This window comes from Bombus affinis, chromosome 3, assembly GCF_024516045.1.
Source record: "Bombus affinis isolate iyBomAffi1 chromosome 3, iyBomAffi1.2, whole genome shotgun sequence".
Classification (NCBI taxonomy): Eukaryota; Metazoa; Arthropoda; class Insecta; order Hymenoptera; family Apidae; genus Bombus; species Bombus affinis.
This window is the reverse complement of record NC_066346.1, coordinates 10,296,547-10,322,309: the sequence shown is the minus strand read 5'-3', so window position 1 is coordinate 10,322,309 and position 25,763 is coordinate 10,296,547. Positions and strand designations below refer to the sequence as shown.

At 41.4% G+C, this 25,763-nt stretch overlaps 1 protein-coding gene across 2 annotated transcripts in view; it reads left to right on the top strand.

Annotated features, from left to right (window-relative positions):
• The window catches only part of LOC126914652 (transcriptional activator cubitus interruptus), a 146,258-nt gene that overhangs the window by 70,538 nt on the left and 49,957 nt on the right, over positions 1-25,763 (top strand). The window contains exon 1 of one of the 2 annotated variants that reach the window (XM_050718852.1): positions 2,541-4,107. The exons of the other annotated variant lie outside the window; for it this stretch is intronic. The gene's annotated coding sequence lies outside the window, so the exon portion shown is untranslated. Of the gene's footprint in view, positions 1-2,540; positions 4,108-25,763 lie in introns of those variants that run through there. 2 annotated transcript variants of the gene reach the window in all.

The following is a 25,763-nucleotide window of genomic DNA, read 5'->3' as shown; positions in this document are numbered from 1 at the left end:
TGCAAGGCTTAACTCATTAGTATACTACAGATTTTTATGCATTTATAAAACACCAAAGATTCCAGGAAAGTATAAAATATACATGATATATAAAAATATACGAAATAAAATAAACGTAAATACATCCACGGTCCAATCATTGACCAATAACTCGGAAAAAGGAAACCTCGAAAGCTGAAACTTAAAATTGCCTAAAAAGCTCTATCTTAAATTCTCCACTGTATCATAAAAGACGTTATTAAAAAAAAAAGACATTTATCGTCCCTTTTATCAAACGAAATATGATCACAAGCACCACCGGCGAAGACTACAAGGCGTCTCGTGAAAATGCAATTAAACGCAATCGGAAATCGATTACTTACTGAGGAGCGATGGGCAACGGACTTGCAAATTATCGCCAAACATTTTATCTCCCCCTATCGTTACTCTCGAACGAGAGTCGAAGGGCACCCTCGCGATATTTAGAGCGCGACCGTGTAATCGAATTAACTCGAACACGAGCAGCCCGAAGGTCGGAGGCGAGAAACGCGGTTTTTCCTTGGAGTTTGGCTTTAATCTCGACGTACGATAAGCCCCATGCAAATTTAACGACGCCCATTAAGGGAGACATCACCGTGAGGCGCCTTAATGACAGTCCTTAAATCCTTAAGATCCGTTCTGCGTTATCTTCACGTTGGTAGAGGGGACAAGATCGTTTAAAACGATCGTCCCTGCCGCCGATAAGATCGGATTGTGATTCGTTGCGTTAATTGCTCACCATTTTTTCCTTATTTTTTCTCCTCTTTTCTCCAATGCTGTGTCTCTTCTGCTTTTTTCGCCGTGGCAAAGTTGCACGTTGGATGTGTCACGTTCTACAAGAGAAGATCCAAGATTGGAAGAATCGATAGGAAACTATAGAGCGAAACAAGATGTTTTTTAGGCTCGTAAATTCGCGAGCGGTGTTTTAATTGAGCGAAGTTTGAGGTTTACGAGTTTCGACGTCAGTATCTTCTTGCGAATGGTTTATGCGAATAGTTTCATGTCGTGTGGTTGCTGAGGAATTTTTGTAATTTAGATTGGAATAGATTTTATGAGTTATTGCATACAGCTCTAGCGTATACGTAACTTCTATAGAAGATAAGAAATGCGCAGATAAATCCAAGCAGAAATTTTAATTAGTTTGTCGCAACTTAAAACCCGAGATAAGATTCTCGTAAAATATACAAACGTCAATCGAAGTGCAGAGTATCATCAAGAATTTAGAGTGCATACGTGTTTACGTATAATTAAAGAGCGTATTCATTTCTGAGAAAGCAACAAATCTTAGTTTTACTTTTATATATTTTTATTGTATAATTTTCTTGTATTTTACCTGTATTAATTTCCTAACCAGTAGACTTTGAAAATCAGTTATTCTTTTATCCTACATAACGTTGTTTCATATGGGAACGTGGAATAGATAGAAGCAGTTTTCGTGTCGAGCCTGGCTGTACATATATTTTTAATATTTGAAGAATTAAAGATCAAATTACTGGGATCACGAAACGTAGCACGGTACATCATAGAATTACGACGTCAAGGTAACAGGGTTATAGGGAAGAAAGTTGTTGCACATATTTTACGAATATCGATTGCACGTAACACAATATGTTATGGAACTTGTTAAACTTTTGGGCCACTTAGAAAACAAAGCAATAGATTTGGAAGAATAGATAGAAAAAAATATTTTTCCATAAATTAGTGGGGAAAATGAATACATAAAGCCACGAAACAATAGAATCATATTAAAGGTAAAGTAAAGGTAAAGTTAGAAAGCTAAATTCTTTGCAAAATATTCTTTTTTTCTTACGAAGATCGCTAGAGATGAAATCACATGCGTATAAATTCGAAGATGAATCGGGCAAATTCCTAACAGAAATAGTATTATTATTAATTATTGTTTTATTATTACATTATATCTCATGACCACAACTAATTTCCATCATATAAATCCTTCGTTTAAAAACCTGGTATCGTCGAACATAACATTCCAATTTATCAGCAGAAGAGCCAAAATAACTCCCAAATTTGAAAATCACCCACGATTACATAATCTCCAAATTCTCCACTGAAGAATCGGCAATCCGACTTTCATCAAGTTCGAGAACAAGCCACGCTCCTCTTGGTTCATCTCCGTATGCACGGGATAAATGAGGACGCAGGCAGGAACCCCCTAATAAATACCATGTTTCTCCATCACTGGCGTCTACCTTGCCTGCCACCCTCTCCAATCAGGTATCAGACACAATCCTTGGAGGTAGTCTGCCAACCTTCCTTCCTTCCTTCCTTCCTTCCTTCCTTCCTTCCTTCCTTCCTTCCTTCCTTTCTTTCTTCCTTCCTTCCTTCCTTTCTTTCTTTCTTGCTTCCTTCCTATCCTCTCGATTCCTTTCCCTTTCTTCTTTTCTTTCTCCCTTGCCAAAGCAATCTTCCATCCCCGGAGTAAGACATTGAGGCACCTGCTAGAGTCCAGCTCAATCAGGGAGTATAGCGTGGCGGAGAGGAGGCAGAAGGCGGTAGTGGGAGAGCTTGCACGGTATACTGAGGGAACTGTATCCGGACGGGGCAGGGGCCCTCGACCGACTGGGTGGTCCTACCGCTTCAGTTGTGTTCCGACGCGCTTCAAGCCAACACTACGAACACTATTTCGATCCAAGCGTCGTGTCGTGTGCTCCTCTCGTCCAACAGCACCGCCAGAGCCAGACGACCGCCAGGGAATAAGCAGAGTCCTACCGGTTCCACGCAACCATTCGATCGTCGACGAGACACTGGATCGCCAGGTTTTGCTCCTGCTCCATCTAATCGATCGTCTAGGCATCGAAAAAGTACGAGGAAAATAGGAGTTTCTATGGGAAATGTAACGTGTACCGCGAGTTTAATCACGTCCGATAGAGTTTGACGTTGTTTGACCATATTTGATGTCGTTTGACGTAGTTTGCCGTAGTTTGACGTAGTTTGACATTGGCGTCAAGCGTGTACGAAGATTACATGGAGGTTGTGCGAGGAAGATTTACGATAGGAAGGATAATTCGAGGATAAGTGCGGTTAAGAAGATATATATGTAATAATATATAAGTAATAGAAGAAGAGGGATTCGGAGGGATCGATTTCTAAGGAGCTGATTGGTGAAGTTGGAAAGTGTCGGAGGTAGAAAGCTCGTTCCGTGAGAGGAATCGTGTGGTGCAGGAGAACCGAGGGCGTCTGTCAGACTCGCGGACCTGTCAAGTCGAGGATTGGCTGACGTGATCGTCCAGATTGTTAATAGTCGGTGACGGCTCGTGGGACGTAGGAACTCCTCGTCGTTCCTCAAACATTCTCGTGTAAACCTACGGTTCAAACGATCCTCTTAAATTCCATTTACAGATTCTTTGAATTACTCGAATTATGCTCGTGTATATTCACTTTGGATTATCATTTCAACTGGGTTATTCACGTGAAAATGGTTTCACGAGGTAATTCGTAATTGGCGATTCGGTAAATCACAGGATCCAAAAGAAATTGTTGTGGTGTGGGGCGACCGGTTTGTTTCTCCGTGAGACGATCGGCCGATGATCGGTTGCAGCTGGATAAACGACGAGATAATTCTTCGGCGGTGAAGTGAAACGATTCGATCGGAAGGTGCGAAGGAAGGAGATGGTATAAGGGACGATAACGACAAGGTGGCACGGGCTGTAATCAAATGCAGGTTTATTTAGAACGGACGCTTTGATAAAGTGGTTAGTGCGAAAGCGTGGATCGAGCCAATCATACCTGATTGCCCGGACGTGAGTTGTGCGAACAGAAAGAGAAAGAGGAGGAGAGACGTAGAAAAGGCGAGGATATAAGACGTGAGTGGAGTCGAGGGAGGAGGAACGCGATCTCCAGAGGAGAGTCTCGGAGAATTGCGCACGGACACGTTCCAGATGAAGATGTCCGATGCTGCGCCACGTGATTCGTAGATCGACCCTCGATTTCTCGATTCGATAGACTTCCCTGATTGGGACCGATTACCGAGAGTGAAGGAAAACAGCTTCTGGTTCTTTAACGTTCGTTTTCGTTTCTATACCATTGATGGAGTTGAAGATGTGAAGATCGCCCATTGGGGGAAACAGGGTGAGTTATCATCCTCTCTTCTTGGAATTGCTAGATTCGTTATCGTAGGTTACATGATATAGATGTCAAAAAGAGCGATGTGATTTCTTACTACAATAGATGTTCTTTTTGAAGGAAGCTGAAATTGATAGAAGCGTCCGATGTAGCTTTTACGTATGAAAGTTATATATATTTCGAATCGTTATTTGCGGTGTCACAAACTTCTGACCTCTGTTTTATTATCCCGAAATCTCCAAACGATACTGTCGAATATTTCCAAACTTTTTCTGATAATATAAATCTTAAAAGATGAAGATCGACTCTAATGACACGCTTGGTATTCATAAATTTACTACGAAGTTAATACGCGTGTGTAACAGAATAAGCTATGGTATGACTTCACATCTATACACGTAAACGAACGCTTCTTGCTTGTGTTTGAAGAATCGTTCCTCTTATTGTACACATTTCCTTAACTCGAACTAAAAGTTGTGCCTGAGAATTTCTAAATTTTAAACACCAGAGACTGTCAACAACAAACAAAAAACATCATTTTTCTTCACCATCGAAATCAAACGATCTTCGAGCGTAATTCAATCGACAAAAGTCTAGCCAATCCTCAAATTTACTAAATCTATACCAGACGCGCTTGGAAGGAAAACCGAATCATATATCCTAACCATTCTCTGACGCAACGTTGCACGACAAAGCTCATCCTGTTCATGTTTTCTCGCCGGAATTTTCCGGATATTCGTGTTGTTAGATGCATGAGGAAGAGCATTTCGTTCGTAGTCGTCGAGGGTCCAGGTATGCGCACCGACCACAGGGCCCTATTCAGCGTTTTTTCTTATTCTTTCCACCGGCGGAGTTTCACCAGAAGAGGGGACCAGGTCCGTTTCGACGGCCACGAGACGCCTAATTCCTAATTCCTATTCTCGCCGTTGCTCTCTCGCCATTCGGACCCAGAGTTTCGTTCCGAAAAGGGACACAAGGCGTTGCTTTCTCGAATTCGAAGCCGACCAACGCCACAGAGAGAGAGAAATATCTCTATTATTGTCATGGAGATGACCGGCCGCAGGAAGAATGGGCGACGAGGGCGAGAGACGTTCACGAAAGGAAAAACGATGTACATAGTCGTTTGCAGCTTTTCAAAACCGACGAGAGAACGCGTAACGTGACGTGGAGGAAATTATTCCGGGTGATCTGCATTTCCATAAAAGGCAATAACGAAGGAGAATGAACAGCGTCGTCGGTTTTCCTTTCCAAGTACTAATAGGACGACGCCGTGACGGATGCTTCGGAGGATTCGTGGAATCTTGGAAAGAGTCATATGGGTTTTGAAAGATGCAAGTTAGGCAGTTGTTTTCGTTTTCTGCTGGAACAGGATGTTTGGAGTCGGGAGTCGAGGCAATGGGGATTATTGAACGAAGAGGAAATTAATTATGGCGATTTGCATTTCTGTTGTTGGCTTTTTTCAAAAGATATAATATTAGGATGTTTGGACGTAGGTTACGTTCTCTGGGAGAATAGAAGGTGTATATTTGGAATTGAGAGTTGGGAAAATGGAGATCTTTAAACGAAGGAGAAATTAACTAAATCAAAGTATAACATTACAACGTTTGGGTAACAATTTTTACCTTTTAACGTAGATGGATGACATTTGATAGACATTTGATGACATTAGGATAGTAGGAATTTTTAAACGAGGAAGAAATTAATGGTCTGAGATACGTTTGGTACTTTGTTTTAACAATGGACATATAATTTTCTTTCTTACTGATAAAAAGAAAAGTATTATATTATACATATATAGTAACAATAGGAATTCCGAAACCTGAAACGTAGAATTTTTTAACTCCAATCTCCGTATTTGGAATTTAATTTCTAAGCAATCTAAGAATACCATCCATAACGCATAATGCGATAATTGAGGCGGTACTGTGTTCGAGGAACGCAATTTCGAATTATAAAGAGGCGCTCGTCGAAAGAGTTTTGTTCGATACACCATTCGAATATTGCGATCGAACCAGTTATCTCGTTGATAAGACCATTTAAGGAGGCGGAAATTACTCGCGTCGACTTTCACAACGTTCTACGATCGTTATAATTGATAACGTACGCCAGTGTTATTCGTTACAATTATAATCTCGTTCGATAAAGCTTGCCTCATTTCTTAATTGCACGTGTTGACTTTGTTCACATTGTTTTCACGGTAGAAACTCGGGGGGATAAGGATTTATCCAAGCAACGTCATAAACATTTGCCGCAATTATCGGACAAGATAACAGGTTCTGAACGCATCCTACGAGATATAATGTAATATTCGAGAAATTCAGCGTGCCGACCTCGCTGGCAATAAACTGCAAGCAAAAATTCCTCAACGTGCATGCTGGTCACTGGATCTTTGTTTTATCGAAAGACACGCTTCCTGCATTATCGAATGTAAACTTTCTTATCTCTTTATTAAATTACCCCTTTAGTCGTTGCTCGATGAAGATGTTTTTCGTGGTGAGGATAATCGTGAAAATTTCGAGCCAAAATTCCCCTCTTCCTCGCGATTAGATCTTCGAGTCAGCTTATATCATGTGGATATATAAAACGTAATTTAAGCGTAGTTCTTCTTTCAATTTTCAGAAAGAATTATTAATAGAAGTTATCGGTGAGCAACCATAAGTTTAGCATTAACGATCACCAAGATTTCCAGCACAGTGTTAGATCAATATTCATTTCCATTTACATTCATGTCCATCAGTAACATTACGTAGCTATATATTTTATAAATCGAATTTAAACCTTTTCTATTCAATTGATATCCCGTTACTATTTATATTCAAAATATTTTTTAAATACTTCTCTAATAAGCATTTCGTCTATTGCAAGTCAAAGATTAATTGCCGAAAAGAAATTACATAGCGCTTCCGTCGTAAAGAAATGTCAAAGAATTATTAACAAATAAATGTCCAATATAAATCACTAATGATACATAGAAATTTGTTTTAAAGCAGAAATTCTTTGTTTGACGTTGAAATTAATTATTTGGAGAAGGTAGTTGAAAGGTAAAAATATTGAATCCGTGACAAAAGGATTAAAGCAATGCGTGAAGGTGACAAAAGACGAGTGAGCAGGGAAGAAAATGGCGCGGTTCCGCAACGAATAGGAACCGCCGCGCCGGTGCCGGCGGGCAATCGTACAGACGGATGGACATAACACGGGAGAACCAGTTCTCTCATTTCATTGCGTTCGTTGTCCGATAATGACGCATAGCGCGGCACGCACGTTGTAGCGCCCGAGCAAACATCGCGAGGAGCTTTCCTCCCACGTTTCATTCTTCACTGAAACTTTCCCTAGATCTCCGCATATGCTTACGATAAAAATAGAAAGAGTAAAGTAGAGTAGAACCGTGTAAATTATGACGATTGCAATTGTCAGACTGTTTGAGTTTCATCACGCCTTGATCATATTGAGTTTTACACGTTGAATCCAGTAGTTCACTGATTTTCACACTTCCCAACCTATATTCTTTCTTTTCAGCGAAAGAAATATTCTTCTGCATATAGTTTGTTTCTTGAATTCCGAAACTGAAGGAAATTAAAAAATTCTTGAAAAAAGAGAAGGAAAGTGTTTCGAGGTGATAAATTTGAAATTTATTTAAATCAATTTTAATTGACATTATTGGGTATCTGATAGAAATGAAAATTCGACAGTCGAGAAGGGTTAATATCGTTGATAATCAGCGAGTTAAAATAGGGGATTGCATTTTATCCAGGATAAAATATATTCCATTTTCCATCGATGAAGAAACAGGCTTCTTCAAAAAATAATAAAATCGATCGACTAATGTTCATAGAAACAACAATCTCGTTAACGTCCAAAAAAAAAACGATCACTTCACTACAAAGTGCTAGATCACCGGATCGATTAAAATCATTCTTACAAAATGCAAAGCTTATATCCTCGCACAGACTGATAAAAAAAAAAAAAAAAAAAAAAACACCACGCGAGATCTTTCATCGTGATATACATATAAAAATCGATGATTCAACGATCCTGTCAAGAGCACGCTACCAGCATAACCAGAAGCCGGGAGTAGACCGTATCAATCTTTCGGGGACATTATAATTCTCATCGTGGTGGCCGCTAAAATCGCAAATAACTGTATTACGAGCGGCGCAATGCCGCGGCGGGCATAACAAGAAAGGGGTAGGATGAAGAGAGGGAAGAAGGGGAGGGCGATCGACGCGCGGTCGTAAGTAATTCGAAGTAACGTCCCTTTAATGAAATTACATCCTATTTGCATCCATAATACAGTGCATGACGAAGAATGGTCGGGCTCCCAATAAAAACTCATTAATTTCCCCGTCCCTCGATATCATTCCGGTTTGTAGCCTCACCACGTTTGCTGTTCGCCACCAACGACAAGGGAGAACAGGATGAAAAAGTAACGCAAAACCAAATATAAAACACATGACGAAAAAAAAAGGAAATTTAAAAGAGAGAGGGAGAGGAAAAAAGAAGAGAAAGAAAGAAGGGGAAGAAACTGGGCGAGAAAAGAAACGAGTTGGCGAGACGTGATCGATCTTTCGAGCGTATCCGAGCGCATGTACGAACGAGTTTACCTGTTACCACATGTTAATCGCCGCGTCGCGGACTTTCCTCGCCCCCTTTTGCACGCCACGCGAATACACGCGAGCGTGCGACTCGGGCAGAAGCTCGCACTTGCTCGAATACGGACGCTCCAGTAATTAGCGGACTGCTCGTACGGACGTTAATAGACGTGTCTAAGGATTATGTTAAACGGCGACGATTATCTGCCCTGCGGACCACTTTGCGCGCTTACGAAGACGCATGTGAATGGAAAGCGCGTACACGAGTTGGATTAGGTTTCGGTTGAGAGTGCTTTCGTAGTACATATTGCGCATGCATTCCAGAGCAACAGCGTGCTTGTTCTGTCAAATTATATGATAGACGAGCGACATCGACGATGCTCTTTTTGACATCGTTCGTTGTTGGAGATAATAATCTTACTTGTATCTTGTGAGGCTTTTACGAAGTTAGATTGGATGGACTATTGACGTTTGAGGAGACGACTTTTCGTGCAGGTGTTAGGAAAATACGAGATAAACAGGCAAAAAAGTAAAGCGAATTTCTAAATAGACGGAAATACAGGAGAATATAAAAATGACGCTATCAAGCGTTTTGTGAGTAAATTTCTTCGGAAGCAAATCGAAATAGGAACTCGAACGATGTTAACGTCTCTATGATTACCTTTCGCGCCCTTCCTTTTACGATTCTCGCCTGAAAAAGCATACTTTCGGCATTCGTTTGCTTTCGAAATCTACGAAATTACCAGAGAAGTGATATTCCGGCGTAGAATTCTAAAATAAGCCGCGCAAAGCCTTCCAGACTTGGTTCCAAGAGCTTTCAACGCCGAGCAACAGTTCATAAACTACGCGCCGTCGACGCGATGACTTCATCTACGCGCCCCTGTGCATTCCTTCGTTGGTATAACGAGAACGAAGAAACGAACATGCGTTCGGACATGCTCTCGTGAATATGAGACACGATCGTGTCTAAACTTTTGCCACGATCAGATCATCGAAAAAGAGATAATCGAAGGATGAAGGGATAAGGATAACGCGACCGAAACAATTTGTTTGGGAACCGACCAACAATCGAACAACGAATCTCTGTATTTCTTTCACCTTGCACGAGCTTCTTCCAGCGTTCGACGATCGAAATCACGAAACCCATCGCTTGAGGATGAACGATTAAAAATTCGGTGGACAGTAATTAATGAATCGACCGGGTTGTCTTCGATGAAATTACGAGACGAGGATGATCAGAAATGAGTAATTGATCGTGGAAAGCGGTAAATATCGAGGCGAGCTGTGGCGTAATTAAGCAATGTTTGATGGAAGATTTATGATCGGCTACGAGCTGCACGTTTTTGTATTTACGAAGTGTTCATTAGGTATGCAGCCTAGAGTGTTTTAATGAGAACGTCTTATAAGAAATATCAAGTTAGAAATGATTGCTTTATCCGTTACTATCTCTCATTTATTAGTCTCTTAACGCTTTGTGATTAGAGAGGAAGAAATTAATAATTCCTTAATGGAGCCAATAAACGATTCCACTCACAAAAACCAACCATCTCTTACACTTTAATACACGAAGAATATAATAGGGGATTCAGACTAATTAAACCAAAAACCTACTCCATATCCATGAAATAAAAGTCACTTTAAAAAATATACGCTTCCTCTTAACTATTATCCCCAAACAAAAACCATCGTCTGCATCGTCTCTCTATGTTCTTTCCCCATTTCGAAGAAACCTTCGAATATGGCAATGCAAAACGCGAACCGCATTCCACGATACGAAGAATACTTTAACCCAGATCCCTTTTTTCTTGCACCCTCGATTACTCGGTGAACGCGTAACGATCCCAAGGAAGAAGAGAAGGGAGAACGCCACACGAATGTGACGAGGATGGCGGTCGCTGGCAAAAGTTAATCCGCCGGGCGTCAAAGCGCCGCGAGCCGTCCCTGGAAGAGATCGCGAGACGACGGGTTGTTTGCTCTCGCTCGGATTTTACGGCTCCGACAGGCCAGGCCGGACAATTACTGGTTGTTAAACTCTCCGACTGCATGGGCAAAAGCGATCGCAAAAGTCTCTCCGCGGCATCGCATCCCGCGACCATCGGCAGCTGCAACTGCGCACTTTAAGAATCACCATCCACGCACACCGGTTTCTGTATTTATTTTTGCGCGCTCCATCCTACTTGCTCTTACCACTGCCCTCGAGTTTCTCTCTTTGTCCTATCGTGTCTCTTTTTCCCTCCCTCGTTTTGCCTTTCTCTGTCGCCCTTGTGTGTTGGCCGCATCATCGTTCCGATTTATGAACGACGATTATTCCCAGAGCGAAGGAACGCGAGTGAAAGAGAGAAAGGAGAAAGGAAAATGAGAAGGACGAGGGAAAGGGATCACGCTAAATTACTCATTAATTCGACGTTAATGCAGCAAAAGGGTAATTTGCGCTTTTATGCCGCTCGATGTCCCGGCCCGTTTTTGTCCTATACTTCTTTTAATAGAGGTAATTACGCCAAGACTGACAAGTCCCCCACCTCAACCATCTTTCCGACCGAAAACATATAAATTTACATGAAGAGCTGGTTCTTCATTTTTTAATGGCCGTTTTGCCAATTCTTTCTTTTTGCTTTACCTTGTTGTCATTACGTAGGGTGGTTGTCATTTTTCGTTATTGTCCCGTCGCTGTTTGATTGTCGTTCTTGTCTAGGGTTGCTTGGTGCTATCTCGCAGATAATTCTCTGCACGGCTCAGTTTCTCTGGCAGTGAAATATATTAAACACTTTAATGTCCGAACTTTCTATAATAAAAACATCGTTCTTCATCGAACATGTTCGGTCGTAAATAAATAATAAAACCATCATGGACTTCAATCTGATACTTGAAATTTTTAATTCGTTCGTAAACTGTCCATCGACTCTTGAATTGGTTAAACTTAACGTTCCAAAAGGAACGCTTAAAAGAAAATAGTTTTCCCAAATTTCTCCATTCTGAATGGTTATAAAGACTATGAGTCAGCTGTATAAATAGACCGTATTCAACGACCAAAAACGCTAGCACAAACGTAGATATTTTTACGGATCTACAACGCCTTAACTTGATTCAGCTAATTTGTAACTTGTAACTTGTCAATTGACCGATATCTATTATTAATTGGTAGATTATTGTATAAAAAATGCTTCGATACGAGATTTATCCTTCTTTTAATGAACGAATAAATAGATCACTGTTGCAATATTTCGAACAATCGATGATCACAAAATCTATAAAATATCACGATGAATTTTGCAACATGACAAAATCACTCTCAATGTAAAGCCAAATTATTACTTGAAAGAGAAGAAAACCATTTAATCGGTATTTATCGTCTTAAATCACTATTTTAAACAAAACAATGCATTCTCCTGCTGAACCCGGATCTCCCTTCAACAAACCCCATCCAGCGAAAGATCAAACCAATTAAGTTATCCGGGTCGCCGACGTCTTCTCGCCATCCAGTGCTCGAAACGAATTGCAACATGCCCTCCGTTATACCAGAAAACCTTCGACCTTCCATAATCAAGATACTCAAGAATCAAGATATACTTTTCAGAATTTGTGTACCACACACACACTCACATACACTTACATAAAAGAAGAGAAACGAAGAGGGTGGAAATAAAGAAAGAAGACACAGGGCCCCGTAGGTCGTGGAAGCTGAACAGGATGAAGAAATTACGCGATGAACGCGGATCTCTTAATTCTGACGGGACAAGTTTGCGAGGCTGACCTCCGCTCGGTTTCGAATCATGCTCGCGGCCGATGGACAACCTGCAATTATCTTTGGCAAACTAGAGATCATCGTGATTGCTCGCGCTTCGCCCTCCTCGTGTATTTTCCCAGACACGTCCACGGGATTTACTTTGATCCCGTCTCGTGCTTTTCCTCCGCGCACGGATTATTAACGAGTTGTGCTCGCGTCGCATCAAAAGATCCCGTTTAATTGGGGAAACCTTGGTATTTGGTTCTCGGTGTCGCGCCTTTTTGGCGACGAGCGTGAGAGATGCGACATATAAAAAAATTGAAAATGATTTATCGGTCAGCCGGGTGTCGGAAAATTTTGGATCGAAGCGACGCTAGGAGAATGCAAGTGACATAAGTTGAAGCTCCACGCCATTCAATGACAGGATTTCTCCTATTGTTTTGCACGCCAGATTTTTCATATCCTCGTCATTCATTGGCGGAATTTGTCTAGAATATTTGTCAAATATTCTAGATATATCTACTTCTGTTTCTATTTTACCAATTTTTGTCTTTGTAATAAAAATTTAGTAGAAATATTTCTAGTATCCGCTTCGGATCTCTGTTCCTTAGGTATCTTTAAGCCCATGGAAATTTATGAAAAGATTTTAAATATTGATATTTCAAACTTATTTTCAGATTGGTACGGCCGTAAAATATTGGTTGCCTGCGTAAGGGTTAGATATATTAATCGAATGTTTTATCGTGTTTATTTATTACGCTTGCTATGTATAAACATCTTATTTCCAAACACTTAAAACCTCATTTATCTTGAAGAAAAAATGGACCAAGCGCAGAAAGCGATAAAAATTCGTGTTAACGAGCGAACAGTTGCAAAATCAACTTGTGAACGTAGTCGTAGTTTCACGTTTCACATACGATAGTCATAATCGCGTCATCGATCGCGTTTTCCACCAGGGCGTGCCATTGGTTTTCGTATCATTACTTTTAAATATGGTTTCAAATCGAAATGATGTGTGACTGCTAGAGTTGTCCATGTGTATACAGGAGAAAGCGAGCCGTGCATAGCTCGAATATTCGGGCTGCATCGAGATCTCGAATATCTCGTGTGGCTTAATTATTCGAGCAGCGCGGGCAATCGCGAGCACGTCGTACGATTCAAGACATTTCGATATTTCGTTCGAACGACGTTAGTCCGATTAAGTGAATAACGATTTTCCCCGATATGCAAAATATTTATTTAGCACTTCACTTGGTCATCCATTTATTTATTTCTCTATTTTATTATTTACATAGTTATTCTTTTATGAGCTGAAAATTTTTGATATTTAATACGCGAGCTTAAAAAATTCTTTTCTATGTGTTAATTATCTTTAAATATGTAATCGAATATATAATAACGTATATAATATAACGATTATTTAGGTTGAATTAAAACATCTTTCGGTAAATATAGGTTTTTTTGAGTTTCGTAACTCGATATTGGTCGTCGTATTAAGATCTCAGTGGCTGAATTTCGGTGATACGAACAACAGTAGCATATACTTCGAATTTATAATGAGTCTCTAGAAACAGGTATTTAAGAACTACTTCTTCTTTATTAGCATAAAGGAATATTTTAATGGACATCGTATCCTCTGTATTCACTATGCAAACAAACGTTCGTTGATTTTTTTATAGATCCGTTTTTTCCTTAGTTACTATATTAACAAATTCGATTTTTATTTCTCATCATCAGAAAAAGAAAGGAAAAAGAAGGAAGGAACTAAAAGGATTCTTCCCAAACGCTGTCGTTAACATTTCAATATAACAAATTACAACATCGTCGAGCTGAAACCAACCCTTCACGAAATTTACCGCTTTACCTGTCCACAAACCAAAATAGAAACCGCTGTCACTAAAACCGTCAGTTCAACGGATTATTTAAACTTCTTCGCCTCCTGATCACAAAAAGTACCAACTCGAGCGTAAACATCATCCACGAGCCGCTTTTCAACCCTTGGATTTTCCCGACCATCGCTTCGATTATTTCCAACCAATGCAAACAATTAATCCCGGCGTGTGCCATTCTCGCGAACGAAGGTGGTCCTCCTCGAGGATCGATCCAACTCGATAAACTTCAACCCCTTGAATACCAGAAAAACTGGTCAACGAACGAGTCAAGGAAACGCTATAAGATCATCAAACACCGCTTCTGTTGTTCCAATTGAAAAAATCGAATTGCTCGTCCCAGCAGGGAACAATTAACACCACACGCCACCAATGGCGACTTTTTTATTAGAAATATCGAGCAGAAAACGCGAATCCAAGCGGAAGATGATCGAACGAAAATTCAAACAGCTTCACGTTTTGCTTATGATCGTTTGTTTATTGTTTCGCCCCATTAAAGCGAGTAGTCTCCTGCGTCTTAGCTCGAATGGACTTCGTGAAAGAGGCAAATCATGCGGAAAGTCAGCGCCTGGTATAAAGACATTTCGCGTGCGCCGTTCGTTTCGACGGTTCCGCGAGAGTTGTATGCAAATCGGCCGTCTCGCAGCGCCGCGCCACCGCAGATCGTCTTTGTTCCCCGTTCGGTTTCTGCGGTCGCGAGGGATACGAGAAAGAAAGCAATTGGCGCTTAGAACAACCAGTTTGGGGCCGTTAACGCGGCTTTCGTTGGAAGAGGAGGACGAAGGAGAGAAGAATACACCGCGGTCTCTTTTTCGAGGATTCGAGGCAAGCGAAGCGGAAACGCACGCGATTCGATCATTGTCCGCTCATTGACATCCCGCTGAAAGACTTTTTAAGGTGAAGCTCTCTATGTTCTCTGATGAAACGGTGTGTGATAGGGTTTCGTCGAGGGTAAGTTCAAGCAAAGGTTCTATCATAATCGATTTCTTCAGATTTCGTAAAATTGTCAAATCAAAAAAGAAAAAAGAAAGGAAAATGTAAAAAACTCGAATTACAGAATCCGCCGACGTAAATTGATTATGAAGGATCACAAATTTTAGCATTTAAATCGCGAACTTAAAATAGAAACACGCTAAAGATTAAGATTATTAAGAAGGGAAAAGTTACGAAACGATGAGAATCTTAAACGTAACATAGGAACCATCTCGTGAAATTCAGTGCGGGATCTTTCATACTCCTGCAACTGCAAGCCAGGCTAAAGTCAAGCACACCAGGTCCATTGACTTTGCAGAATTACCCCTTGGAAGAAAGGGTTCATCGACGCGTATAAACGTCAGATCTAATCTCAGTATCGCCATTGTTTCACCCTTCAATGCGGTTCCATCGACCGCGTAAAGCTCGAAACCGGGCGTGTGCCAACTGCAACGCTGCTTCCACCTTGCGAAACAAAGCCATCGTTAATCAATGCTCGTAAGGGGTTAACGATCATCGTCAATACGTCGACAGAACCGCGATATCCTATAGGTCTCGATCGACTTCTCGCGTTCAATTACCAGTCGGTCATACCCTCTCTTTCATCGGCCTTCGCCAACCCTCTAACCTTTTAACCTATCCGCGGCTTCTTGTCTAAAAAAGGCGTTGTCACCGCGTTGCTAACCACAATGAAATTCATCGAACCATAAGTAAATCGACTCGACGTACCCCGTGGACTTTATTGCGCGACAATATAATTATTTTGCGTGCTACTGGTGGCCAATGTTCGACGGGGGATGAAATGGAAGAGGGAAAAGGTTAAACGAGAAGGGGTAGTTGGCAAAAAAGCAGGCGTGTGCCACGGTCGATGGGCAACAATGAGCCGCGAACTCGGCCCGTTTGTTTGCCAAACAATCGGCGCCGCGGCGAAAACAAGGCGAAACAATCGGCTATTGTTTCGAGCCGGGAGAGGCTATCGCGAAGAAAAGAGGGAGGAAAGTCGGCGCCGACGGGAGACGTGAGTATTTCGGGGGTGGCGGAGAGTCTCGACAGAGTGGGAGAGGCTTGTTTATGGTCGCTCGATATATCGTTAATTGACTGACCCCGGGGCGAGACGACGAAACGCGTCACGATCTCGGTCGTGCTTAAAATGGGATCCGCATGGAGAACGATCGGACGATAAAACCTGGTGACTGGCGGAGATACGCGGAGGCGATTGGACTTGCTACTTGTTCGTTACGAAACGATTGTCAAACCGAGAGAATTATTGGAGGAATTACTCGAGCTGGTTGGGCAACTCGGTTCCCCGACTTTGATGTCTCATTTTGAGCACGCTGTTGCGAAGTGTTGCGTCTGAAGCATTTAGAAAATGAATTTGCTTTTAAAATGTTTCTCGGTTTGAGTGACACTAAACTTTCCAGAAGGACAGATCATTAACTTGTATAACATCTTCATCGTAGGAAGGAGAGATAGGTAATCGCATATTTTGAGGACATTTTTGATAATTGTAACTGGTTGAGCAACTCGGCTTCCTCTACTTTGACGTTTCATTCTGGACACGGGCTTACGATGTGTTGCTGATAAGGCGCTTTGAAGATGAATCACTAAACTCCGTTTTTTTCTTTTTGGAAATTTGTGGACTTGAATAAATATCGAAGTGCTTCGAAGAACAAATTATTTATTCTTATTGTTTCGTTGTTTGTTGTCAGAAGATGGAAGAGGTAATTGTACATTTTATGGAACTTCTTAAAAGGTTGTGACATACTACGTGTTACTTCTCAATTTATGAAGATGATCAGCATGGTTTTTGGGTAAGTCTCGTTAAATATAATTGGACTACGTACGCTGCAGTTTTCAAAATAAAACACACAATTCCTATATTCGTCCAATACTTCGTGGTATTGTAATCTAGAGAGGTTAATTACTTCCTGTCTCCGTCCCTACAACTGGAGGCTCTTATCCCCGAACAATCAGCTCCAAACACCCAATCAAAGCCCACATTGCATCACATTGGCCCGCAGTCGCACCGCAAAAGACAATAAACGACTCTGGCGAACCGCAAGAGTCTATAAACATCCGACATTCAAACTCGTATACACGCACAACACAGTTCGAGTTTCTTAAATTTGCATACTTCAAACTTCCGCAAATTCTCTTTAGGGACTTCAGTCCCTCCTATATTTTGCTCTTTCCAAGAAAAAGAAATGTTCAATATGCTCACATACACAGTTTGCTTTATACGGTATTTTACATTATAAGGTACGTGCTGTAAGATCACAGATATACAATAAGATAACGAGAAGATAAACGCAGTTAGGAGCGAACAAATGAAATTTCACAAATCACAAGTCATTATCCTGTATAATGTAAGATTGTAAAATTATGAAGAAGGACTCTATAACCTACAGTTCGCAGCTAATCAATAACGCTAACGTTATTACTTGTTAAATTATTGTGTAAGAGCAATGTAGATTATGAAATTGTAAAATTGTGAAAGAGGAATCTATGACCTACTAATTACAGTGTTAACAGTATTAACAGTACTAATTACTCCAAGAGAGTCCATATATTCTAACACTTGTGCCGGACAACGTATAATAACGTAATATACACAGAAAAGGGAAACGTCACATTTAGAGGCATAGCTGGCGGATCGTCAAGCTCGAGCGAGATCCGCCGCCGGTTTCCTCCTCCCAGGTCCGCTGTCAAGCCCGGTGTTCTTTTTTTAAAGGCCGCCGACAATGTACCAGCCGCTATAAATACGTACGCACGCGTGAATACGTCGCGACTGTCGCCACGTGTGAAGCAGCTTGAGGGTCTTCCCGTCCCTCTGTTCTTCGCGTTTCTTCGCGCTCACGCGTCGCTTCCTCCTCTTTTAACCCTCTACACTTTACACTTCTTATTTCTCTTCTTTCCTTTGGCCGCTTCTTGTTCTTCTTTCTTCCCTTGTTGCGTGTTCCTTTCGCGAACGACGGAGACGATGGCGTCGGAGGAGGAGGCGGAGAACCAACGGGGGGAAAAGAGAGAAAGAGCAGCAGGAATATTCCCGGTCGACATTTTTCTTGTCGGAATGCGGAGTCGTTACGTTCGCGAGGCGTTACGATCGAAACGCCCGAGATGTTCTTACCGGTTCCACGGACTCTCGACGAGCGTCTCGCGTTCCCTGTCCCCTCGAGAGACGGGATTCGAGATCGAGCACCGTGAACAACGTGAACTTTCCAGAGCTAACTCGTGGCTCCAGCCGATGAGATAAGATTCGAACCGGCAGCCCGTAGAATCGGCGCGTGTGCCTTTTCATGGATCTCGTTTGATGAGAGTAACCTGATTCTTGTTCTCGTACATTTCGATACGACGCTTGATTCTCGTGGGAATTTGATGGAAATTCTACAAAATGGCCTGTAAAATACAAAACCGCGCGATATGTATGGGTATATAAAATTAATAACCGGGAAACAAAAAGAAATAGCTTCGGTGTTTGTGCAAAGACTGCGTAATGTGTTCAAATTAAAAGTGTGTATATGCAATGTGAAACGTGGGACAATACCTTCTATACAGTGGCTACAAGGGGTATTTGCATGCTACTGCATTTATCGTTGTGTTTATGTACTAACTAATCCGGTCTGGCTGTAACAAATTTCGTAGCATTTAGTACGTACCTTCATATGATTACAATAATTTGATACTATGAAATGAAGTGTAGAACCAGATAAAACAATGTTTTATTGAAAAATAATATGTGTAAATATGATTTTTCTAGACATTGTAGGTTCAATCTTCGAACGAGCAATTCATTGCTCATTTATTGCTCATAGTATTGTTCATTTACTTCGAAACGTTGAAAGGCTAACAAATTCCACTTTATTTAGTATTCTACGATGAGACGCGTACGATGCAAATGAAATAACAGAGAAGCATTCGATCTATGGTAGATATCAATAGACGTTTTAAATGTACACATTAAAGCTCGATAAAGCATTCTGATTTCTATATCATGAAAGATTCTGACAAATTATCAAAAAGCAATTCAATTATCGTAATTACTCTCAACATATTTGATTCGGACACAATCGACAAAGAATGGACAAGATTCTTTGCCATGGGACGAAATAGGCAAGGTTTTAGGTTTTTATCGTTGGTCCCGCTGGCATAATAGAGATGACGCGGTAGCCCTAGTCGGACGAACCTAACCGAATCGACGGGCCTTCTGCGAACGGCTTCGGCCAGAAAAAGGCATCGTGGCATGAATTAAGGACGACTTCCGAGTAAGTAGGATCCCCGGTACTTCGTAGACCCCTGCCACGCCTCGTAACAGCCGAAAATTTTCTCTTTCTCTCACCTCGTCACGACGCCGTCTCTTTATCTCGTTCCACCTTTTACCTGAAGCTGGTCCCTCAACCTGGAAAAGAAAAAGCTTGCGTCTAACTAAGAGATAAGTCGCCGCCTCGCTCGAGATGCGTTTTCTCTAATAACGATTTATTTAACTCGAGAATCGCCTCCGTATCGGCTCTTGCCTTCGTATTTTTAGTCTCGCCACGAGGCTTTTCGGCTTGTTTCCTCCAGTGAATTTACTGTTATTGATGCTTTATGAGATACCTTTGGAATTTTAGAAATTTCGTGAATATATTCTGATGCGTATTTTTAGGATAGAATGAAATGGATATGAAGATGGTGAAGATAATCGAAGATGGTATACGAACACGAAAATCATGCTCAACGCTTGTATTTTCTACAAATTTTCTAATACCAAAATACATAATTGATATTTAGTTTTTCGGGAATCAAATATAATCGTGGCTCGTATGTGGCTTAAATTAAGAGTACGTGAAAACAGTCCTGCACGATACGTCTATTACATCAAACACGTAGCGTTTTCCACTATTAAACAAATTTTCAAAAAACCCATCGTATCTCCATACAATTTATACAACCGCATTCCATCCAAATACAAGTGTAACGACATTAAACGCCCGTTGCATAAAAAAGGCAAAACCCGGAGCGAATTAAAAAAAGGCCCCAAAACTTCGTAATCGAAGTAAAACAGCAAGAAGCGTGGATTCTCGAAGCGGCGTTACAAACGGGTGGCAAAGCGAAGGTGCCTATGGTTCAGCGATTCGGCGGAACCGTTTTGCCCGGTCGATGAATCGATTGAGGCAAAAAGAGGAAGAGACGAGAGGATGGTTATCGGTTGTTGGCGGCTAATCGCAGGCAGGTTCGTTTCGTGTGTTTAAAAACGTTTGTCGCCTTGATCGTTTTCCTCGGGATAATTAGCGAGAGCCCGCCAGGAGGATAATCATCGATAGTTGTCTTTTTTACCGTGTCTATAAACCCATCGGACCGCGCTCGTCTTCGGTCCCCGTGAACGTCACGTGTGCGTCCCCTTAATCCCTCTTAAAGGCCCCTCGGGACGAATACTCGGACACGAGAATGCCCGAAGTAACACGAACGTAATCACGAGGACGAACGCACACACCCGCGCTCGAGGACTCCGACGGGGCAGACATCTCTTTGTTAGAGGGTCCAGTTCTTTCCACGTTCGTAGGAAAGGCTTCGAACCAACTTGGTTACTTTGGATTAGGAGCCATGCCGCGTGAATCGATGGTTTGAGAAGGTTTTAGATATGATTAGAGGGTTGGTCTATTAAAACTTTTTAAAGACCTGGCCAAACTATCAGGGATATTACTAGAAATGTTGTATTCCAAATTTCGTGGTTGGTCGGTTACTTTGGACTAGGCACAATCTCGTGTAAATCGATAGTTTGAGAACGTTTGGAGTACGTTAGTTTATTAAGACATTTTAAGTCTTGAACAATCTATCACTTATCATTAAAAATATTCTAAATCAATTATTTGGTATTTAAAACATTTCTAAAAGAACATAAATCATAAACAGTAGATCATGACAAATCGCATTTCCAATTTCAATCGCTAGAGTCTTAATCATTTTCGATCATAAAATATCGAAGATACGAGCCTAGCTTGTCAATTTTTGTAAGAGAAATATGAAACAATCGATGGTAACTCGCGCATATCGCTAGAAGCACATACGCATAAGCGACGTGTAGGTCGGGTCCCGAGAAGAACGTGTACGCTGGTTAGTTAGACCCACTGACGGACTCTGTGGGCCTCGAGAAAACGATGCACGAGCTCTCTCTGGATGGCATTGGTAGCCGTAGGTAGGACCCGGTGCGTGTGCCTCGCCGTATATTTCAACCGTGCAGCCTGTCGTTGTGTGCATTGTCGCATACACCGGGTATGAGGTCCGCGGGAGATACATATTTGTTACGGGGATGTCCCTTCTCGGCGCGGACGTGATTCGCCTCCGCGATTTCAATGAAGATCTCCTCACTGATTGACTCTGTTTCCAACCTCGATCCGTTCGTCTTCGCTTTTCCCCGGAATACATCGATATCCACAAACCGATACTCGATTGTTTTTCGATATTTCCGCCTAATGCTTTCTGCTTTATCAGCAACATTGCGTGTTTGGTAGGATCAGTTGTTTTACATATTTCGTGTTACGAATATAAATATTAACCATTAATGCTTTTGGTGCAGTAGAAATTTATTTGTTTTTTATAATTTTAGTTATGATCAAATTATGCGTTTGTAAGATTCTTACTACCTATACGTTATTAAAAACATAGTAATATAGTGTACAACGAAAATGGTTTCGTGTTGAGTGTATTTTCGATTCGATCTTAATTAACTTAATTTACTTGTCAATTCTCTTGCTTCTCCCTACGATACAAGAGTACGTTGAAAACTTTATTTCCATTGAAACAATGAAGCAAAAAATGAGAAGTACGCTCTTAATTAGCGGAGTTCTCCAATTCCAAGCAGCGAAGAGTCGCGTTTCGCACGCGACGCACAACTGGTTCGAGCCCCGCAGCACGATTCATCATGTTTCGAGGGAGATGCATATTTGTTACGAGACAGTGTCCCTCCCCGGCTTGAACGTGATTCGCGTTCCTGATTCGAATAAAGACCTCCGACTTGTTGACTTGGTTTCCAGAGCGAGGAGCTCGTCTGGAATCGTGAACACGCTTTACTCGCGCGAGGGAGAAAGGACGACGATTGGCAGGCCGCCTCTATCGGCCCACCAGACTCTCCTTCTTCGTTTTCCCCTCTTCTTTTTTTCTGTCTTTCTAATGGTATACCCGTCGTAATCGACACGCACCGAGATCCCGATGAGGCAGAACAAGTCGTCTGCCAAGTACCGTGAAATCGTTCTTTCCCACTGTTACCACAGTTTCTTCACGACTTTCGTTGGCCAATTACGTAGACACCTAGAAGGCAAGGCGCCCAATTGAATCCGCTGTCTATCGTTGTTGTGGAATACGGGGAATCGCCGAGGGTGAGGCTGCGTGCGGTTGGAATCGATATTGCTTGTTACTTCGAATCTTGCTTTTGTTCCAAGTGAAACGTGTTTCGTTTTCCTTTGACGCTCGTTCATGTGATGAACTGCGATTGTGAGAAATTAGGAGTACACATAGTTATGAGTTTACTTAATAAACACGTTACAAATAGCGTTTCTTTAAATTTACTTTAGAATTTACTATAATTTATATCATATCCTCGTGGAAATACGGATAATTTCTTTCTTCAGAATGTTGAGTATTAATCGTGTATTTGTGTAGTGAAATTAAGAAATTATTGAAAAACGGAGGATCATATATCACCAGCTGTACCAATTTTTAAGTAAAAGTCCATAAAGAGTTTGTACATTTTCAATTCTTCTCTCTACATCTTCAAACATTGACAAGAACAATCTTAATCTTCGAAATAACTTACCTAGCGTAATTACCCGAGTCGCTCAGATCCAAGCGATTCTATCAGTCGAACCATGTACCTAATTTCTCCTGTGTGCCTGACTGGGAAAACCAGTCACCGTTACTCGTCTTGGAAAACGTCGATCTAACCAGAAGACCGAGAAAGAAAAAATACACGATATCGTTAGATCTGTTATCCTCGGGGATGTCTATAGTCACGGGAGATGGCATCTTCGAGTCGTAAGTTTCCGGATTTCAGACGACGCTTGAAATTTACGTCGATAGTTACCCAAACAGAAGATTATCTTTTCGTACCGAAGTATTTCATAATCTCTGTCACGTGTTCGATCGGCAATTATGGCTCAGAGGCTTTTCTTATTTCATTAAGCTTGTCACGGTAACAGATTTTATTAGCATTTCTAATACGTGATTTGTGACAAGTAAAATTTTACTGATAATTGAATTGTGGATTTCGATACATTTGTAGGAAATTTGAAGATGCAAAAATATATAAAACATTCAAATTATAAGACTTGTTATAATAATTAACGAGAAGAGCAAATTTCTGCCTAAGTTCTATTCCTTCAATTATATTTATAAAAATGTGAATTTGCATAAATATTTGCAGTCTTCTAATAATATGTGTTCAGTCATTAATAATATCAAAAAGGGCCAAAGTCCTTGATACTTGTGAACAGTAGTATATGTATATTACTGTACATACTTAGCTAGATCTCGTCGGAATTAGTTACGAGTTCGACGCGAACCACAAGGTATCCCAACGACATTACAATTTTTTTCTCGCGTACCATCGCTAGAGTGCTCAGTGCTCATTAAGGAGAAGTTGGCGAGGAGAGAGGGCTGCTCGTAATTAGTGGCACTAACGAGGGACGCGCTTCTTGCGGTGCGTGTACGTGCGTAACACCGGTGTATGCATCAACGATCCCCGATTTTTCTACTTTTTCTCCGCTTCGCTTTCTTTTTCAATCATCTTTTTGGACCGTTGCTTGTGAGTGATGATGATGTTGTAAGGATTCTGCGAGTGTAATGGGAGTTTGGATATAAGGGTGTGAGTTAGTTTACCCGTAGGGTATTTTCTCTTTAGATACTAAAACATAATATTAGAATTTTCTTCTAGAAAATATTTTAATATATCTGTACTGTATATATTTTCCGTAGACACGAAAATGTAACGTTCTAATCTTCAAGCTATCGTAATTCATGAGAGAAAATAATTTACAATACTGTAATGTACGTTCGAAAATAGTAAATCATCGAAGATGTTGGGATATTGCGATAGAATATTATTGGTACTCAATATACACGTGAGACGCATTCGAACTTTCATATTGCAATTCCAAAAATTTCCTTCGAGCGAAAGGATTCCCAAAATTCGGCAGCGGTTGGCAAGAAGAGATCTTGACGCAACCTCGGCTTTCAGAAAACGGTTTGCTTATGCAATAACGTCCTGCCTTCGGTGTTGGACGCGAGAGAAAATAGCGAAGGTGCGGGTCCCGTGAAGAATTAAGACCCGAAGCCAAATTCGATGCAGCTTCGATCAGGCTACGTCGCTTCGAGAAGAGGGTCCCCGGCTCCTCGTCCACCTGTTCCTTTTTTCCCCCCCATCTCTCGAGTGCTATCTCTTTTAAAGGGCCCAGCTTATACGAACGCTTCTAGTCCAACCGGTCCACGGACACACAGCGATGCCACCGTGTTCACAGCGTGGCCGAAAAACACCGTGTGTAAGCACGACGAAGATACCATTCGCTAGTGGAAGGAAGAAAAGACGAGCTTGGAGAATTATTTATGGTGGCTGATAGAGACGCGGCTTCGAGGCAACGTTGTCTAAGAGGCAACAGACCCACGCACTGGCATTCCTGCCTCCATCCAACCTGGCTGTCCTTCTTCCTCACCTTCCCTTGTTCTGCTTCCTCTCTCTTTCTTCTACCCGTCTTCGTTGTCTTCTTCGTCTTCGTCTTCTTCTTTTCTTTCCAGCCGACTTTATCCTGCTCGACTCGCTGCTCGTCATTCTCCACCTTCTTGGACACGTTCGTCCGACATGGTCCTCCATGGTGATGGGTAACGAGCCGATGGGGAGAGCTGCAGAAGATTTTCTGAAATCGATGGAACCCGGATAAAACGCGGTTGACAACATTTCCGACAACGTGCCTCCTGGTTGTAGCGTGTGTTCTTTATAGGCTGAGAATGGCTAAATTGAGTCAGGTGTTGCCTGTTTTATGACGTGCCTGATCGATAACCGATCGAATTTCCATTTCGAAGTGTATCGATGTTTTTAAAGTAGTATAGTTTGATTCCATTTGACTAATTGCGCGACAAGTACATTTCTTCGGAGTTTAAAGTTTCCAAAGTTTCTGTTTCGAGGGAGTGAATACACCATGTACTTGTACCTAATTTATCGTAAGATAAAATATGGTTACAGATGGTCGTTATGAGACGTAGTATGGTTGTATTAAATATAATAGCTGAATGCGATGGATTTTAGGTCACGTTTGGTATTCGACAACTGCTACAAGTTTTATACGCAATAAAGAGATTGACGATAGAATTAAATGCAAAAGAATGTGGATGGTCTCTATGGAAATAAAATGTATTTTTATCGAGTAATCCATAGAAGTCATTAATTTACAATGCGTTATCGGTGACCTGCATTTCGATCGATTTAACAAAATGTCCCCAGACCGAAACTTGGTTTAGTTTTTG